Below are 10,188 nucleotides of genomic sequence, written 5' to 3'. Positions count from 1 at the left end.
AGGCCAAGAAAGGGAAGAATAGTCTGGGCTACCCAATAAGAATCTGTATGTATTACTTTTCTGTTTATTGGCAAGAGTTTTTCTGTGTAGTTCAGGCTGCCCTCCAACCCATGAGCTCTTCCTGCCTGTGCCAAGTGCCACCAAGCCAACCAAGTTTAAACTTGCTGTAAGAGCAAACCTCAGAACTCTCCTGCAGACACGCAAGGTGAACTAGACAGATAGGTAGACACCTGGGATGAAGAATGAACCTTCTCCCGAGCAATAGACACTCTTCCCTTCCTGGCTCTTTGACCACTCAGGTGAGTGACCTTGGAAAGGAAACTTGATCTTTCTAGATTTTTCTTTTGTGAAATGTCAGTGTGCCCCATGTATGGTAGTGAGCTCAACATGAGAACTTGCTTTAAGATTGTATACCGCTGTACTAGACGGGCCAGAGGAGAGGAGTCACCGAGGTGATCAGGGGGAAGGCATCCAGCATAGAATCCATGATGGGCAGATGCTCAGCAGACACTAATTCCCTCTGCAACTCAGATTTCAAACATGGTTTAGCCCCAGTTCACTCCACTTTCCTCCATGTGCCCTCGTGGGACATCGAGGTTGTTGCTTCTTCGGCCATCTGTCATTGGCAAATGGTACCCAGTAGCTCCCAACCTAGATGCTGAACTCTTTCCCCATCCTCCTCAGATCTTTGGAAATAGCATGATGCTCTCAAAATGCTCACGGGGGTGGAGGTGGGGGTTGTTTTTGTTGTTTTTCTCCCTCTGGGAGATTTTTACCTTATGGGCTACATTTCTCTTACTACTAGATTACTTGGGTCCTTGAATATACACTATCCTTTCACAAATATTCTTCCTACATGACAGAGAGATTTACTTGGACTAAAAAAAACACACATGACACAATCAAATAATCAAATGGCCCTCCAAGGGAATAGTTAAGATTTCACCGTAAGCCAGGTCACTTCACTGACTTGATAACCTAGATTTGAACCTTCCCAGGGGCCTGGATTATCTCAACACGGTTAGTCACCCTTATTTGTCTAGTTATGGGGCCACTGGCCCTGCCTCCTTAAAGCTGGGCAAGTTTCCCAGTGCCATGAGCTATAAGCTGAGTATGCTCCATGCAGCATGGCTTGAATATAAAAGTAGTGTCTGGCTCCAAGTTATTCATGCTCTCTCTCTCTCTCTCTCTCTCTCTCTCTCTCTCTCTCTCTCTCTCCCAGTGACAGATAAGGACAGAGGTGAGATTCACACTGATGTCACTGCACCTGAAGTGGTGACTTCAGTGTTCCTTCCAATGTCAGCGCCCCCACCCCTCACTCCCCACCCCCTACCTCCCACCCACTGACATACCTTGCACCTTGCAGACTTCTTCTGCTCAGTTTCATATCAGTCTTGATCTTCATGGCCTCAAGAGTTCCTGTCCGGCTCCCAGTACCGTTGAAGGTGTATGAACTCCCACTCGAAGATAAAGTTCTACTACGTGGACTAAATAGCTCTCAGATTTAGGCCTAAGTGAAAATCCCTCCTGTTGAATTTTATTAGCAGAAGTTTAACCTTCCTCCAGCCCTGCTGGAGAGAACTCCATCCTGCCCATGGAGTTTTACTCTAGTCTCTCTTCCCAATAAGCACGTCTCTTTGCTTTATCTTTGATCAATCGATTCTTTTCTAAGTTCATAACAAGTTAAAGACGGATTTTCAAAGACCCAGTTTCCAGACTCGGACCCATTCTGAGGTTCCTTGCAGCACAAACTTTGTAAAGATGCTGTTTAGCCTGGGACACTCTCCTAATGCAGTACATGTATCTCCTACATATTTGATCTCAGGCTGAGTCGATGGTCCCTTAAATATTTTATGTAGATAAATGGCTGACATAAATATTTTTGGAAAACTAAGCATTGAGATTGATAGATTTTATCAAATTTTATCTCCTGTTAAAATTCATGGGCCATGAATCTGGCCAAATGTCAAGCCATTTGATCGACTACCACTGAACAGATACACATGGTATAAATCCAGGAAATGCGTGGTATAAATCCAGGGCAGGCATCACCCACGTTTTGGACCCAAGGATCGATTGTCCGTTAGTTGGCAGTTGCTTCTTATTTCATCTTTGTCTGTTGGGCTCGTTGAGATACATGCTTTAGACCTTAATTATAGCTGTTTACAAACCTGTTCTTTTCTCCTAGGTCTATCAGCAAGAGCGGGGAGGTGAAAGAAGCCGAGAAGAAACTAAGAGATTTGCATGTGAATAGTAAAAAAAAAAAAACTCTTTTGTAACAAAACAAAACAAAACAAAACGGTTTTGTTTGTTGTTCTCACATCTTGTTGCTCAAGAACACAATTTTTCATAAAATGGATATCAACTTATTTCAGAAGACTTGAGAAAAGCAAACAGGCACAACAGTGAAAAGAAAATGTTGTAATCCCAGCAACCAGGATAAGTGTCGTTGGTACGGTGGATTAGAACGCGTTTCTAGTCTTTTTTCTTCACCATATGTATGTGGAAATAAGAGGGGAAAAAAAGACTTACCTGTATCTGCACACATGTGCTGTGAGCATTGAAGTCCTTCTGCCTTTTAAAGATATGATCATCTCATGGAAGACTTTTATTTAGAGACATTCCTAACAGCCTCATGAAGCTGAGTAGTGAACACTCATCACCCGTATACTAGGACATGGGAAGAAGAGAAGAGTCTCAAAAGTTTATAGTTTATCTTCACAGAGCAAGCCGGATATTGAGTGTTATGCTGGCAGCTCAAGAGACTATGTGTGGGGCTGGGGAGATGGCTCAGTGGTTAAGAGCTCAAACTGCTCTTCCTGAGAATCTGAGTTCAATTCCCAGCACCTTCACCAGGAAGCTTATAACTGCTGGTAACTCCAGCTCCCTTCAAAAGGATCCTCTGTGGGCACTCGGATTTATGTATATATATATCCCCCCACACAATAAATACAGTTAAAATAATAGAAAAAATTTTTTAAAAGAGCAATTGTGTATACTTGCTTTTTCTGTTTCATAGTAACCAAAATGAATGACAGTTTTATGGAGAGCAATCTATCATCTCAGCAATATCCTGGGTTGTATGGGAATTCTCATGGGACCCCTTTGCTCAACAACTCATTGGATGTAACCCATTCCCAGTACTGCAAGCTTCTTTTTGTTGGGACTCTGTCTCCCCACTATTTGGAACTTTCATTTAGACTGTGTTCATATATGTCTGGGTCTTCATTTTGATTCCATTGATCAACATGTCTGTTTTTGCGCCAGTACTCTGCTGGTTTTATTTCTACAGTTCTATAGTACAACTTGAGGTTAGGGATGATGATACATCCAATAGATCTTTTATTATTCACGATTGTTTTAGCTATGCTGAGCTTTTTTGTATTTCCATATGAAGCTGAGATTGTTCTTTCAAGATCTGTAAAGAATTATGTTGGATTTGGATGGGGATTACATTGAATCTCTAGATTGCTTTTGGTGGAATGGACATTTTTACTATGCTAATCCTTCTGATCCATGAGCATGGGAAAGCTTTTCATCTTCTGATGTCCTCAATTTCTTTCTTTAGTGTCTTAAAATCTTTATCATACAAGTCTTTCACTTGTTTGGTTAGTTACTTGAAGACATTTTGTAATACTTGAGGCAATTGAAAAAGGTGTTGTTTCCCTGATTTCTTTATCTATCCATCAGTTGATATCATGACCAGCTACTTTTTAAGAAAGTGTTTATCAGCTATAGGAGTCTCTTGGTAGATTTTTTAGGGTCACTTGTGTATACTATCATATCATTTGCAAATAAAACCACGTTAACTTCTTTTTTTCCAACTTGTATCTTCTTGATCTTCTAAAGAGTTGTCTATGGCATCGACTACAATTTCAAGCATCACTAACAGAATACAAGAGATGGAAGAGAGAATCTCAGGGGCAGAAGATACCATAGAAATCATTGACACAACAGTCAGAGAAAATGGAAAAATCAAAAAGCTTCTAACACAAAACATCCAGGAAATCCAAGACACAATGAGAAGACCAAACCTAAGGATAACAGGTGTGGAAAAGAGCGAAGACTCCCAACTAAATGGCCTAGTAAATATCTTCAACAAAATTATAGAAGAAAACTTCTCTAACCTAAAGATGACAATGAACATACAAGAAGCCTATAAAACATGAAATAGATTGGACCAAAAAAGAAATTCTTCCTGACACATAATAGTCAAAACAACAAACGTTTAAAACAAAGAAAGAATACTAAAAGCAGTAAGGGAAAAAAGACAGGTAACATATAAAGGCAGACCAATCAGAATTACACCAGACTTTTCAACAGAGACTATGAAATCTAGAAGATCCTGGACAGATGTCATACAGACTCTAAGAGAACACAAATGCCAGCCCAGGTTACCATATCCAGCAAAACTCTCAATTACCATAGATGGAGAAACCAAGATATTCCAGGACAAAACCAAATTTACACTGTATCTATCCACAAATCCAGCTCTACAAAGGATAATAGATGGAAAACTCCACTACAAAGAGGGAAACTTCATTCTAGAAAAAGCAAGAAATTAATATTCTTGCTATAAACCTCAAAGAAGAAAAGCACACAAACATAATTCTACCTCTAACAACAAAAATAGCAGGAAACAACTATCACTTTTCTTTAATATCTTTTAACATCAATGGACTCAATTCCCCAATAAAAAGATATAAAATATCAGACTGAATATGTAAACAGGAACCAGCATTTTGCTGCATACAGGAAACTCAGCAACAAAGACAGGTACTACCTCAGAGTAAAAGGTTGGGAAAAAACTTTCCAAGCGTATGGTCCCAAGAAACAAGCTAAAGTAGCCATCCTAATATCGAATAAAATAGATTTTCAACCAAAAGTTATCAAAAAAAAAAAAAAAAAAAAAAAAAGATAAGGAAGGACACGTTTTGCTCATAAAAAGAAAAATCTATCAAGATAAATTCTCAATCCTGAACATCTATGCTCCAAACACAAGGGCACCCACATTCATGAAAGAAACTCTACTAAAGCTCAAAGCATATATTGCACCACACACAATAATAGTGGGAGACTTTAACAACCCACTCTCATCAATGGACAGATCATGGAAGCAGAAACTGAACAGAGACACAGTGAAACTAACAGAAATTATGAGCAAAATGGATTTAACAGACATCTATAGAATATTTCACCCTAAAAAAAGGAATATACCTTCTTCTCAGCACCTCATGGCACCTTCTCCAAAACTGACCATATAGTTGGTCACAAAACAAGCCTCAACAGATGGAAGAACATTGAAATAATCCTATGCATCCTATCAGATCACCATGAACTAGGGCTGGTTTTCAATAACAACAAAAACAACAAAAACTTCACATATACATGGAAGCTAAACAATGCTCCACTCAATGATATTTTGGTCGAGGAAAACTCATAGCTCTGAGTGCCTCCAAAATGAAACTGGAAAGAGCATACACTAACATCTTGACAGCACACCTGAAAGCTCTAGAACAAAAAGAAGCAGATACACCCAAGAGAAATAGACAGCAGTAAACAAACTCAGAGCTGAAATCAACCAAATAGAAGTAAAAAGAACAATACAAAGAATCAACAAAATCAGGAGCTTGTTCTTTGAGAAAATCAACAAGATTGATAAACCCTTAGTCAGACTAACTAGAGGCCACAGAAAGAGTATCCAAATTAACAAAATCAGAAATGAAAGGGGAGACAAAACAATAGAACCTGAGGAAATCCAAGAAATCATCAGATCCTACTACAAAGGCCTATACTCAACAAAACTGTAAATCTGGAGGAAATGAACAGTTTTCCAGACAAACACCAGGTACTAAAGTTAAATCAGGATCACATAACCCATTTAAACAGCCCCATAACCCCTAAAGAAATAGAAGCAGTCATCAAAAGTCTCCCAAACAAACAAACAAATAAATAAACAAACAAACAAACCAAAAAAGCCCAGGGCCAGATGGGTTCAGTGCAGAATTCTATCAGACCTTTATAGAAGACCTAATACCAATACTCTCCATACTATTCCACAAAATAGTAACAGAAGAAACACCACCTAACTCATTCTTTGAAGCCACAATTATGCTCATTCCTAAACTACACAAAGACCCTACAAAGAAAGAGAACTTCAGACCATTTTCTCTCATGAACATTGATGCAAAAATACTCAATAAAATTCTTGCAAATCATGACCAAATAGGCTTCATCCCAGAGATGCAAGGATGATTCAATATATGAAAACCCATCAATGTAATTCACTATATAAACAAATTCAAGAAAAAAAAAAAAAACCACATGATCATCTCATTAGATGCTGAGAAAGGATTTGATAAAATTCAACACCCCTTCATGTTAAAGTCTTGGAAAGAGCAGAAATTCAAGGCTCATCCTTAAACATGGTAAAAGCAAACCACTAGCCAACATCAAATTAAATGGTGAGAAACTTGAAGCAATCCCACGAAAATCAGGAACTAAACAAGGCTGTCCACTTTCCCCCTACCTATTCAATATAGTACTGGAAGTACTAGTCAGAGCAATCAGACATCAAAAGGAGGTCAAAGGGATACAAATTAAAAAAGAAGAAGTCAAAATATCACTATTTGCATACAATATGATAGTATACAAAAATGTCACCAGAAAACTTTTGCAGCTGATAAACAACTTCAGCAAAGTGGCTGGATATAAAATTAACTCAAGCAAATCAGTAGCTTTCCTCTACTCAGAGGAAAAACAGACTGGGAAAGAAATTAGAGAATTGACACCCTTCACAATAGTCACAAAGAATATAAAATACCTTGAGATGACCCTAACCAAGCAAGTGGAGAATCTGTATAACAAGAGCTTCAAGTCCCTGAAGAAGGCAATTAAACAAGACCTCAGAAGGTGGAAGATCTCCCATGCTCATGGATTGAAAGGATCAACATAAAAACGGCCAACTTGCCTAAGGCAATCTACAGATTCAATGCAATCCTCATCAAAATTCCAAGTCAATTCTTTATAGAGTTAGAAAGAGCAATTTGCAAATTCATTTGGAATAATAAGAAACACAGGATAGCAAAAACTATTCTCAGCCATAAAAAAAAAACTTCCTGGAGAATCACCATCCCTGACTTCAAGCTGTATTACAGATCAATCATGATCAAAATTGCTTGGTATTGGTACAGAGACAGGCAGGTAGATCAATAGAATAGAATTGAAGACCCAGAAATGAAACCACCACACCTATGGTCAGTTGATCTTTGCCAAAGGAGCTAAAAATATTCAATGGAAAAAGGACAGCCTCTTCAACAAATGGTGCTGGTTCAACTGGCAGTCACAGCATGCAGAAGAATGCAAATCAATCCTTTCTTATCTCCTTGTACAAAGCACAAGTCCAAGTGGACATAAAACCAGGTACACTGAAACTAAGAACAAAAAGTGGGGAAGAGCTTAGAACATATAGGCAGAGGGGAAATTTTTCTGAACAGAACAATGGCTTATGCTCTAAGATCAAGAATTGACAAGGACCTCATGAAATTGCAAAGCTTCTGTAAGGCAAAGGACACTGTCAAAAGGACAAAATGGCAGCCAGCAGATTGGGAAAAGATTTTTGCCAATCCTACATCTGATAGAGGACTAGTAGCCAGAGGACCCAGTTATACCACTCCTGGGCATATACCCAAAAGAAGCTCCAGCACCTAACAAAGACTTATGTTTCACCATGTTCATAGCAGCCTTATTTATAATAGCCAGAAGCTAGAAAGAACCCAGATGTCTTTCAACAAAGGAATAAATACAGAAATTGTGGTACATTTACACAATGGAGCACTACTCAGCTATTAAAAACAATGACTTCATGAAATTCCTAGGCAAATGGATGGGACTTGAAGCTATTATCCTGAATGAAGTAACCCAATCACAAAAGAACACTCATGGTATGTACTTATTTATAAGTGGATACTGGCCTCAAAAGCTCAGAATTCCCAAGAAACATTTCACAGAACGTATGAAGCTCAAAGAGAAGAAAGGCCAGAATGTGGATGCCTCAGTCCTTCTTAGAAGGGAGAACAATCACTCATGGGAGGAAATAAAGGGACAAATAGAGGAACAGGGACTGGAGAAAAGATCATCCAGAGACTGCCTCACCTGGGGATCCATTCCATATGCAGCCACTAAAGCCAAGCACTATTGCTGATGCCAAGTAGTGCTTACTGACAGGAACATGATATGGATGCCTCCTCAGAAGCTTTGCCAGAGCCATACTGATACAGAGGAGCATGTCCACAGATAACCATCAGACTGAACACGAGAAGCCCAATGAAGAAGCCAGAGAAAAGACTGAAAGAGCTGAAAGGGTCTGCAACCCCATGGGAAAAACAAAATAATCAACTAACTAAACCCACCACAGCTCCCAGGGACTAAAATACCAACCAATGAGTTTGCATGGAGAGAGCCATGGCCCCAGAGGATAGCATTGTCTGGCATCAGTGGTAGGAGAGGCCTTTGGTCCATCGAAGGCTCATTCTCCCAGTGTAGGGGAATGCCAAGGTGCTGAGGGAGGAGAGGGTTGTTGGGAGAGGGAGCACCTTCTTGGAGGCAATGGGGGAAAGGGAGGATAGGATTGGGAAAAGGGGATAACATCCAAAATGTAAATACAGAGATTACCCAATTAAAAAACAAGATTTCAAGTACTATATTGAATAGATATGGAAAAACCTTGTCTTGTTTCTGACCTTAATAGAATTGTTTTGAGTTTCCATCTAAATTGATGTTGGCTTTGGGCTTGCTGTAAACTGCCTTTATTATGTAGAGGAATGTTCTTTTTATTTCTCATCTCACCAGGAAATTTATACATGCAAGGGTGCTGGACTTTGTTAAAGAAGTTTCCTGAATTTAGTGAAATAATCATGTGATTTTGTCTTTCATTTAGTTTATAGGATAGGTTGCAGTTATCGATTTGTATATATATTGAATCATCCTTTTATCTCTGGGATGAAGCCTACTTGATCATGGTAGATGATCTTTTTGATCTGTTCTTGGATTACCTTTGCAAGTATCTTATTTAGAAATTTAAATCTTTGTAAGGAAAATGAATTTGTAAATCTTTCACTGTTGGGCCATTATGTGGTTTTATTAGGGTAACCATGGCCTCATAAAACAAATTACACAATATTTCCTGTTTCTGTTTTGTGAACTATTGACATTAACTCTTCTTTGAAAGTCTGGTAGAATTCTGTGCTAAAACCATCTAGCCCTGTTTGGATTTTGTTTCTGTTTTTTTGTTTTTTTGTTTTTTTCCTTTTTTTTTTTTTTTTTTTTTTTTTGTCTGAAAGACTATCGGTGCTTCTTTTTCACTAATGGTTATAGGTCTATTTCAATTGTTTATCTGATATCTGATCTTGATTTAACTTTGGTAAGTGGTATTTATTGAGAAAATTACCTTTACCTTTTTTCGTTTTTTCTTTTTTAGATTTTCCAGTTTGGTGGAGTACAGGCTTTTTGTTTTTTTTTAAGTGTGCCCTTATGACTCTCTGGATTCCCTCCTGTTGCTGTTTCCCTTTTCATTTCTAATCTTGTTGATTTGAATACAGGTTTGTCACTCTTGCTGATTTTCTGAAGCCTTTGTTTCATGGATTCTTTGTATTTTTGTTGCTGTTTGCTTGTTGCTATTTTATTGATTTCGGTCTTGAGTTTGATTATTATTTTCCACCCACTCCTTTGACATATGATTGCTTCTTCCTCCCCTCCCTCCTTCCCCCCCCCCCTCTTTCTTTCCCTTCCTTCCTTTTTCTCTAGAGCTTTTTGATGTGCTGTTAATTTACTGGTATTCGATCCTTCCAGTTTGTTTATGTAGGCAGTGTTATGGTTAGAACCACTTTCATTGTGTCCCATAAGTTTGGGTTTGTTGTATATTCATTTTTGAAGGGACCCACACATCATGTGGTATTCCCCTCTTGACCCTTGGTTAGGGACAGATCATACCCAAACACCAAGAGATTGTTTACTAAGCAAGACAAAGAGACAAGGTGGGTGAATCTGAACCTGGCAGATATAGAAGCAAACAGCTCTGTAGGAGTGACTTTAAAGGAAAAGGGGGAAGTCTGTGTTAGAATGATCTAGGGTGAGTTGGTAAGTTCTGATTGGACATGCTAGTCAAGGTAGCCAAGTAGGGATCTGTGA

Source organism: Micromys minutus (genome assembly GCF_963924665.1).
Source record: "Micromys minutus genome assembly, chromosome: 1".
NCBI lineage: Eukaryota > Metazoa > Chordata > Mammalia > Rodentia > Muridae > Micromys > Micromys minutus.
This window is presented reverse-complemented; position numbering follows the sequence as displayed.